Source organism: Abramis brama (genome assembly GCF_963993115.1).
Source record: "Abramis brama genome assembly, chromosome: 15".
Taxonomy (NCBI): domain Eukaryota; kingdom Metazoa; phylum Chordata; class Actinopteri; order Cypriniformes; family Leuciscidae; genus Abramis; species Abramis brama.
This window is the reverse complement of record NC_139977.1, coordinates 13,283,796-13,295,218: the sequence shown is the minus strand read 5'-3', so window position 1 is coordinate 13,295,218 and position 11,423 is coordinate 13,283,796. Positions and strand designations below refer to the sequence as shown.

Here is an 11,423-nt window from a genome sequence, read left to right as displayed (position 1 = left end):
TTTAGAAAAAGCACTTAATTGCCATTGTTTATTTCTATACCAAATGTCATACACTTGCAATGAAACTAAAAATATAAACAACTACATCATTATGTTGATATCCTATATTTTTACAATAAAACTTACGACAAACATGTCTTCTAATATCCTCAGTTGTTGCGTATACCGAGCTGCATCGAACACATTTGTAAATTACTTTCCTTGAACCCATTGTGCGAGTTCACTTTAATACCGCGTGCTTTATATACATGTTGCTGCTGATTGGACGGCAGTTCTGACACACCCACCAAACAAGAGAAAACGTATCTCAAACCCCGTTGCACACCGGTGCACGCCGTTTCCAGGAAACAGAACGTTCAACCCAGAAACCGTAGCAAAACGTTGCGCACCGTTTTGAACTTGAATGTGCCCCTGGTATTGAGACACTACTACACTCACTCACCTAAAGGATTATTAGGAACACCTGTTCAATTTCTCATTAATGCAATTATCTAATCAACCAATCACATGGCAGTTGCTTCAATGCATTTAGGGGTGTGGTCCTGGTCAAGACAATCTCCTGAACTCCAAACTGAATGTCAGAATGGGAAAGAAAGGTGATTTAAGCAATTTTGAGCGTGGCATGGTTGTTGGTGCCAGACGGGCCGGTCTGAGTATTTCACAATCTGCTCAGTTACTGGGATTTTCACGCGCAACCATTTCTAGGGTTTACAAAGAATGGTGTGAAAAGGGAAAAACATCCAGTATGCGGCAGTCCTGTGGGCGAAAATGCCTTGTTGATGCTAGAGGTCAGAGGAGAATGGGCCGACTGATTCAAGCTGATAGAAGAGCAACTTTGACTGAAATAACCACTCGTTACAACCGAGGTATGCAGCAAAGCATTTGTGAAGCCACAACACGCACAACCTTGAGGCGGATGGGCTACTACAGCAGAAGACCCCACCGGGTACCACACATCTCCACCACAAATAGGAAAAAGAGGCTACAATTTGCACGAGCTCACCAAAATTGGACAGTTGAAGACTGGAAAAATGTTGCCTGGTCTGATGAGTCTCGATTTCTGTTGAGACATTCAGTTGGTAGAGTCAGAATTTGGCGTAAACAGAATGAGAACATGGATCCATCATGCCTTGTTACCACTGTGCAGGCTGGTGGTGGTGGTGTAATGGTGTGGGGGATGTTTTCTTGGCACACTTTAGGCCCCTTAGTGCCAATTGGGCATCGTTTAAATGCCACGGCCTACCTGAGCATTGTTTCTAACCATGTCCATCCCTTTATGACCACCATGTACCCATCCTCTGATGGCTACTTCCAGCAGGATAATGCACCATGTCACAAAGCTCGAATCATTTCAAATTGGTTTCTTGAACATGACAATGAGTTCACTGTACTAAAATGGCCCCCACAGTCACCAGATCTCACCCAGAATTGCATTATAGCTAAATTTATGTTAGAATTTAACATATTACATTTAAACAAGCCAAAAATGGTTTGCTACCATGTTCTTATTGACTCTTGGGGCAGAATCAGACCTTCACTTTAGTGTTGGACTGTTCGAAAGGCACAACGTTTCAGGAAAGAAACAGTCTAGCAAATAAGTCAGAATTCCTGAGTGGCTCTTTATTTTCTTAATTTATTTTCTAAAGTCATATTAAAGTTAAAAAGGCCTTTGTATTATTTTTTTCTCATGTAAGACAATAGAGAATTGAAAAATGATATCTACTCAATTCTCAGAAGGAAATGATACAAAATATAATAATTTCAGTTTCAGCCTCTGCTTGAAATGAAATGTTTAAAATGGGTTTAGCTGTTAAACTGAAATAATTATAATGTAATAAACCTACAGTTAATCCTCCATTTGCTGTTATAAGGTTATTATATCAGAAGTAACTGTTCAGATGTTGTTTGCTTGGTCATTCGCAGTAGGTTGTGCAGTGGGTTTTGGTTTTGCTGATCAGGGAATCCTGCATCCTGTGTTTTTGCAGGCTTGTCACAGTTTCATTTACAGCTAGATAACCACCACAGATGCATTTCATGGACCAATCAGTCATTTATTTTTTACAATGTTCACATTTGTCACGGTGATCTAGAGACCAAAAATAATGGAAGAAAATTCAGAAGACCCTTGAAGACCAACTAAAGGACTGAAGCCTCTTCCCTCATTGAGTTCAAGAAGAAAAGACATAAAACAGCAGCAAACTGTGGTGAGACTGACTGGAAGTGATCGACACCGAAGACGAATCACAGATAAGTTTGATTAAATTAAACATACAGCTTTCATTCATTTCTTTATTGTACCTGTAATAGGCATGTAATAAATGTGTTGTTACAATATTAGGCTAGTTATTTTAATAAAAGTTTGTGGCTTTTATTATGATTATATTAAGGAAAAACTATAATATATACATTCATTATATAATTAAACAATATTTGTATAATTTAAAAAGTAGCATAATGATTATTTTTTATTTGCTAGTCCTGTATTTTTTGTTTTTGTTTTATTAGTCTTTGGAGGACCTTCGTTAGGCGGCGCACTTGGCGTGATTTGTGAAACAGCACCGTTGTCATGGTATGTATAAATATTGCTCACGAAATAGTTAATATTTCCATCAAAATCCATTTTATTATTCCATTTTTACTAATAAAGCAGATATTGATAATATTGGGTAATTACTGAAGCTTTTATTGTATGTGACAATGAGAGCAGCGCTATGTTTAGGTGACTGCAGAAAACAAAATGGGGCTGTTGCTACACTATTAGCCTTGTGGCTTTTCTACGCCGCGTGTTACGTGTGTGTTTAGAGTCAGTCTGGCAAAATCTTATGTTTACTGTCATTATTATTTATTTAGTTGCAAATTTTTTGGATTCTTTTATTGTTTCTTGGACACTTGTTCATCCTTCAAGGGCATCAAATGGCTTTAACCACTTAAATCAAGGCCTAGTGATGCCCTCTCAATATTACAGTATTGATTTTTTTATTTTGAATATTACTTTATAGCACATGCAGTATCAAACATGCTTTTTTTTAACTTGTGGTGTAAGGGTTTAAGTTCTGGTCTGAACACTGAAGGCTGGAAACCCACAAAGCCCGATGCACAAGCTATCGCCATTGCATATGATAAATTAAATAATATTATAATAATTATTACTTGAGCAACGTGTTTTTTTAAGTCTTAATTGCCTTTTAACTTCCTTACAGTTCTCACTCTGAATTTGGGTCCTGCTAACTACAACATGTGTTTCATTTGCATTTGTCTGCAGGGTTTGAAACTCAGTTACCCCCATCCACCCACAGTGCGTCAAATTAAGGTACTGGAACTTTTACGAACTTTTACAGTATAGTGATTGTTTGTGAAATGGTTCATGTTTTTATATGAAGTCAGCAAAATGGCATAAATCATTATTTTAAAAAAATATAACAGATCTGGCAATTGTTACACTCCTTATTAGTAATAATGTTATTATTATAGAAACCATAAAACCATGGCAATGAGGTAATATAATAAAACTCTTGTTTGTACAAGAACTATGGTTACTTTTATTTTGGGCAACTATAGGATAATTTATAAGCTTTTTAGCCTGGATCCCATTAATGTGTGATGAAGCTATGACCTTCTTCTTCTCTGTAGATATGTTCAGTTGTAATAAACTAAAATAAAGTAAAATATTAATTCAGAAATGAAGAGCCTGCAATATTATTATCATTTAACACATTTGCAGTATATTCAAGAATATAGTTTATTTTAATTATATTTATTATTTATTCCAACTGAAAGGCGTGGCCGAGAGAGCTCAACACACTGAAACTGAAGAAAATTCAAATTCAAACACCAGCAAACAGAAAACATTTTCATCAGTTTGACAACACGAGTGTTGCAAATACTCACGATGCAACCAAATACAGAAACGCTCTGCAAATACTCAGAAAATAACCAAATACAGAAACGCTCTGCAAATACTCAGAAAATAACCAAATACAGAAACGCTCTGCAAATACTCACAACACAACCAAATACAGAAATGCTCTGCAAATACTCACAACACAACCAAATACATAAACGTGCTGCAAATCCTCACAACACAACCAAATACAGAAACACTCTGCAAATACTCACAACAAAACCAAATACAGAAATGCTCTGCAAATACTCACAACACAACCAAATACATAAACGCTCTGATAATACTCACAACACAACCAAATACAGAAACGTGCTGCAAACTCACAACTCAACCAAATACAAAAACGCTCTGCAAATACTCACAAGGCAACCAAATATATAAACATGCTGCAAATACTCACAACTCAACCAAATACAGAAATGCTCTGCAAATACTCACAACTCAACCAAATACATAAACATGCTGCAAATACTCACAACTCAACAAAATACAAAAACGCTCTGCAAATACTCACAACACAACCAAATACAGAAACGTGCTGCAAACTCACAACTCAACCAAATACAAAAACGCTCTGCAAATACTCACAAGGCAACCAAATGCATAAACATGCTGCAAATACTCACAACTCAACCAAATATAGAAATGTGCTGCAAATACTCACAACACAACCAAATACAGAAACGTGCTGCAAATTCTCACAACTCAACCAAATACAGAAACGTGCTGCAAACTCACAACTCAACCAAATACAAAAACGCTCTGCAAATACTCACAAGGCAACCAAATACATAAACATGCTGCAAATACTCACAACTCAACCAAATACAGAAACGTGCTGCAAATACTCACAACTCAACCAAATACAAAAACGCTCTGCAAATACTCACTAATCAACCAAATACAGAAACACACTATGAAGGACTGAGAATAACAGGGTCTTTATTAAAATATATATACACAAAGAAGTAAAACACTGAAATACAGCACTCAATCACCTTAACTACTACTAATAACTAGCACTGTGTGGGAAAATGTAGTCATATGCTTTTCAAAAAAACAAGTGGTTTGTTTTATTTATTTTAAAGCTTAAGCTTGAGTAAACAAACTGTACTTTTTATGTAATGTATGTAATAAATAGAATAGTTGTGTGATTATTCCAGCAGTTAGGACATGGACATCCAAGATTTGTGTCAACATAGAAAACATTTCATCACTGTATAGTTTTATTTCGTTTAATTAAAGTGTTGTTTTATGTCAGCTGAATGTCCGGAACGCTTTTCAGAGAAGATAAGGCAACTTATTTAGCACAATTCACACCCAGCCCAGCGGTAATTCAGGAAAAAAAAAAATCTCAGAATGCTCCACATGAAACTTTTGGTCTTCCGACCTTTTACCACCGTGTCGATTTATTTTGATTAATATATGCGAGGGAGAGAGAGCAACACAGCGCCTAGTTTGGAGACGGTGAAGTCTTGTTTACACTTTCGCCTGGCTCTGAAGAGAGAGAGAGTGCGCGCGCGCGACCGGGTCTCCCTCTCTCTCTGCTCGTTCTTTCAGTTAAACATGCACTGTGACTCTGTCACAAGCGCGGCAGTTCATCTACATTACTCACCGATCAAATAAGACTTTGGCGGGGACAAAAATTCACTTTGGCGGGCGCTAAAACAAGTTCAATGCAGGAAAATTCATGCGTGAATTTAACTGAGTAGTACATGACCATGTACTCGCACAAATGCGACCACATAAAATTTTAACTCGCACATTCTCAAAAAATGGTCGCAGTCTGCAACCCTGATGATGATCGTTCGTTTGTTATACATCACAAACTCACCTTTTCCGACAACGTTGAGTCGTCTCACCCGACAACCGTGACAATCTCCTTCTAGGGCCGCTCATGCAGGCTCAGCGCAGGTGCGCGTGCAGCGCAGCAGCCAAACAGAGTTTGCCCTTTCCCTACTGACTTTCACTTTCGGTGCCCGAATGGAAGTGAATGAGGCTTTGCGATTTTTTTTTTATCTAGGCCTACGTGAAATTCTGCATCCATTGTAGGCTATTTTTTTTTTTTTTTTTTTTTTCTCGGAAGGGCAACGTGAGTCGAGAAGGGCATATGGGCAGTTGCCCGGGCAACCTGAGCAACCCCTCTGTGCACGTCCCTGCTGCAAATACTCACAACACAACCAAATACATAAACGTGCTGCAAATCCTCACAACACAACCAAAATCAGAAACACTCTGCAAAAACTCACAACAAAACCAAATACAGAAATGCTCTGCAAATACTCACAACAAAACCAAATACATAAACGCTCTGCAAATACTCACAACACAACCAAATACAGAAACGTGCTGCAAACTCACAACTCAACCAAATACAAAAACGCTCTGCAAATACTCACAAGGCAACCAAATACATAAACATGCTGCAAATACTCACAACTCAACCAAATACAGAAACACTCTGCAAATACTCACAAGGCAACCAAATACAGAAACGCTCTGCAAATACTCACAACGAAACCAAATACAGAAATGCTCTGCAAATACTCACAACACAACCAAATACATAAACATGCTGCAAATAATCACAACTGAACCAAATACAGAAATGCTCTGCAAATACTCACAACTCAACCAAATACATAAACATGCTGCAAATACTCACAACTCAACCAAATACAAAAACGCTCTGCAAATACTCACAACACAACCAAATACAGAAACGTGCTGCAAACTCACAACTCAACCAAATACAAAAACGCTCTGCAAATACTCACAACTCAACCAAATACAGAAACACACTGCAAATACTCACAACGAAACCAAATATGGAAACGTGGTACAAATACTCACAACCAAATACAGAAATGCTCTGCAAATACTCACAACAGAACCAAATACAGAAATGCTCTGCAAATACTCACAACGCAACAAAATACAGAAATGTGCTGCAAATAGCACAAAGCTCAACGTGCTGCAACTGAAGACAACACATGCAAATAGAAAGAAAACAGCAAATGAAGAAAACATCTTCATCAGTTTCACAAAACATGCACTGCAAATACTCACAACACAACCAAATACAGAAATGCGCTGCAAATACTCACAACACAACCAAATACAGAAACGCGCTGCAAATACTCACAATGCAACAAAATACAGAAACACACTGCAAATACTCACAACGCAAACAAATACAGAAATGCCCTGCAAATCCTCACAATGCAACAAAATACAGAAACGCACTGCAAATAGCACAGACCACAACGAAAATGTTTCAAGGGGACCCCAACAACATGTGACGTGTGAGCCACTGTACCTAAACCTATTAAAACATTAATGGGGAAACATATAAGCCAGATGGGCTGAAATGTATCCCCAGGCCAGCCCTGATTCTCCTCTTCTAGGGCCAGCATGAATACTAATGATAAAACTATTTAAAGAAAACCTTGTATGCACAAAAGTTGTTGCTGTGTCTGGACACCTGTTTGCTTTGATTTTTTTTTAAATACCAATTATTCCTGTGGTAGAAAATGTTGTGGCACCAAGATAGGCTACAATGAAGGGGGCCCTTGGGTTTGCTATAGCCTCAGGGCCCTATGTGTTCTTAATCAGGGGCCTGTGAATAACTCACAAACATAATTTGGATTTCTATCATACTTCTTTTGTAACTTTTGCATTTTACTTAATGTTTTTACATTAACATGATATTAACAAATAAAACTATATATTTAGACCCCTGTCCAAAGTGTGGAGAACCCTAAAGGATTTGGTGGCATGATAATATACGATCAAGAGACATTCACCATTAACAAGCCACACTTGGTAGGTTAACATGCTTTACTGTATTCACTCCTAATATTGAATGACTAGCGACTTAGTAAAAGACTTGTTTTGTCTTCTGCAGGTGGCAGTTCCTGATCATAGAGCCATGATTAGGTGAGATATTATATATACTGTATCTCTTTGTAATATATATATATATATATATATATATATATATATATATATATATATATATTTCTGAAAAAGACGTTATATTAAATGTATTAAAAATGTACTTGATAATGTTTTTAGTACAATACAAATATACTTTAATGCAATTTTATTACATTTAACAGTGAGTACACCCCTCACATTTTTGTAAATATTTTATTATATCTTTTCATGGGACAACACTTAAGAAATGACACTTTGCTACAATGTAAAGTAGTGAGTGTACAGCTTGTATAACAGTGTAAATTTGCGGTCCCCTCAAAATAACTCAACACAAACCGCTGGCAACAAAAGTGAGTACACCCCTAAGTGAAAATGTCCAAATTGGGCCCAAAGAGTCAATATTTTGTGTGGCCACCATTATTTTCCAGCACTGCCTTAACCCTCTTGGGCATGGAGTTCACCAGAGCTTCACAGGTTGCCACTGGAGTCCTCTTCCACTCCTTCATGAGGACATCACAGAGCCGGTGGATGTTAGAGACCTTGCACTCCTCCACCTTCCATTTGAGGATGCCCCACAGGTGCTCAATAGGGTTTAGGTCTGGAGACATGCTTGGCCAGTCCGTCACCTTTACCCTCAGCTTCTGTTTGGGGTCGTTATCATGTTGGGCCCAGTTTCCTTGCTCTGCTTCAGAATGTCACAGTACATGTTGGCGTTCATGGTTCCCTCAATGAACTGTAGCTCCTCAGTACCAGCAGCACTCATGCAGCCCCAGACCATGACTCTCCCACCACCATGCTCGACTGTAGGCAAGACACACTTGTCTTTGTACTCCTCACCTGGTTGCCGCCACACACGCTTGACGCCATCTGAACCAAATAAGTTTATCTTGGTCTCATCAGACCACAGGACATGGTTCCAGTAATCCATGTCCTTAGTCTGCTTGTCTTCAGCAAACTGTTTGGGGGCTATCTTGTGCATCATCTTTAGAAGAGGCTTCCTTCTGCAGACCAATTTGATGCAGTGTGTGGCGTATGGTCTGAGCACTGACAGGCTGACCCCCCACCCCTTTAACCTCTGCAGCAATGCTGGCAGCACTCATACATCTATTTTGCAAAGCCAACCTCTGGATATGATGCTGAGCACTTGCACTCAACTTCTTTGGTCGACCATGGCGAGGCCTGTTCTGAGTGGAACCTGTCCTGTTGAACCGCTGTATGGTCTTGGCCACCGTGCTGCTGCAGCTCAGTTTCAGGGTGTTGGCAATCTTCTTATAGCCTAAGCCATCTTTATGTAGAGCAACAATTCTTTTTTCAGATCCTCAGAGAGTTATTTGCCATGAGGTGCCATGTTGAACTTCCAGTGACCTGTATGAGAGAGTGTGAGAGCAATAACACCAAACTTAACACACCTGCTCCCCATTCACACCTGAGACCTTGTAACACTAACGAGTCACATGACACCAGGGAGGGAAAATGGCTAATTTGGCCCAATTTGGACATTTTCACTTAGGGGTGTACTCACTTTTGTTGCCAGCGGTTTAGACATTAATGGCTGTGTGTTAAGTTATTTTGAGGGGACCGCAAATTGTACAAGCTGTACACTCACTACTTTACATTGTAGCAAAGTGTCATTTCTTCAGTGTTGTCCCATGAAAAGATATAATAAAATATTTACAAAAATGTGAGGGGTGTATATATATATATATATATATATATATATATATATCATAGGACAAATAATTTTCAGCAGTTTTCACAATAACAATGTTAAGTTTTATATGACTTTGCTTCTATTTGCTGCTTGTAATCATACAACTTTACTAGTGAATAAAAAAATCTTCCCTTAGGGAGAACAGCTCTGTCAGACCAGGTCTGTTTTAAAGGCAAGTGAAGACAAGCGAGAAAAATGCCTTCCAAGACATGAACATTTCCGCTTCCTTTATACTTCAAATAAAATAATTGCATTTTCACCTGTGTCTGTTAATAGTAATTTCCCACTGAATTTAAACTGTCCATATTTGTCTTTCAGGACGTAGTTCTCAACTGGTGGGTCATGACCTAAAAGTGGGTCGCAAGACCGTTGTGCAGTCAAAGAAACAACAACAATAAACAATTCTAATTTTCTTTTCTTTTGATGAGAGACTTTTATTTTAAAAGACGTGTGTGAATGCTGTTGACCCTTCTGGGGCTACTTAGGGAAACGTTGCCATTTACCACAATGCAAAAAATGGTAAAAAAATAAAAATAAAAATCTATAAAATTATGATTTTCTTTTCTATTTAAATGCATATTTATTTTAGAAATGTATAGATTTATATACTTGGAACTCATGCAAACCAAAAATAAGTAGATCCCTATCATTTAACCTTCAAAATGGCTAACTCCATAGTTCGAATTACAGAAATTTCGGGACAGAAATATCAGTTTTGGGGGGGTCAGATAATTTTTCTGATATTGTGAAAAAATATAATTACAGTTACAATACAAGTCAGCTCCTATTTTCACTGTAGGAACATTTTAATGTAAAGCGATTTCAGACACCCCTATTGTGGACTGTACCATTTTTAACCACCGTGGCTAGAAGCAACGGAGATAGAGAACGACTTCAACTTCTCAAGCAAGTGTCAACGCTGAATGACAAAATGCTAGTTTCATAAAGTATCATTCTTTTCAACATTCCTTATTTGTATATTTAAAATAATCTAATTTAATACAGTTATAATTTTTCAATGTAAATTATTTAATTTTATTGGTAACAGCCTAGTGTCTAATTATTTTAATTGAATATATTTATCAAATTTAAGAATTTGAAATGAAAGATGGAGCATACATTTAATAAAATTAGGGGAAAATGCCCTTTATAAAGGTACAAAAAATTATTCTGAGTGTTTTCAAACAGTGATGTAATGAAACATTGACAATTTAAGCTTGAAGAGAGTAAAGCCTCTGTTTAGGCTATTAAGGAAATGTAATTTTGCCAAAAGAAGAACTTTTATTTTAAATAAATGTTCATTTTAAATCAGCCTACTTCAGTGTGATATGTTACCATATTATCATGCTTAACACTAAGAATTTGAATAATTGTAATGTGATGATCAGATGCAGATATCTAAATCAAAGAATATGGGTGGTTTGCGGGTGGATTATTTATTTTTAATAGTGGATTTGGGTGACTCAAAGTGCACCAGATTAATGAATTTATCTTTAAAATGTAAAAAAAATTCCAAGCTCCACCAACAAAAAAATGTGGTAAACACATTAGGCTATATGATGATCTACAAAAAAATACAAATTTAATTATCTTATTATTAAAATACATTATTATGATTTTACCACCTCCGCCTCATTTTGAGCCAGGGAAAACCCTGAAATAGGCAATAGGCTTCTTGTAAAGGTATTACTTTTACTAGTAATTAGAATGGTATTTCAGTGCACTTAACTTCTAACTTTTGGGAGTTGATCAAAACAGTTCTCTTTTGGATATATAATAACAATGAGATATTCTGTAGCCTACTGATTATCAGTTTGTCGCATGTTTAGACCTTGTATGTGTGTTGCACAACACATGTTGCACTTGGCG

At 37.3% G+C, this 11,423-nt stretch overlaps 1 long non-coding RNA gene across 1 annotated transcript; it reads left to right on the top strand.

Annotated features, from left to right (window-relative positions):
• The first annotated feature begins 1,991 nt into the window (after positions 1–1,991).
• LOC311097979 lies at positions 1,992–9,966 on the top strand. The gene is made up of 6 exons (XR_014609346.1): positions 1,992–2,569; positions 3,263–3,310; positions 7,640–7,729; positions 7,812–7,843; positions 9,691–9,726; positions 9,873–9,966. It is a non-coding gene; the product is annotated as an uncharacterized lncRNA (long non-coding RNA).
• The last annotated feature ends 1,457 nt before the right edge of the window (positions 9,967–11,423 follow it).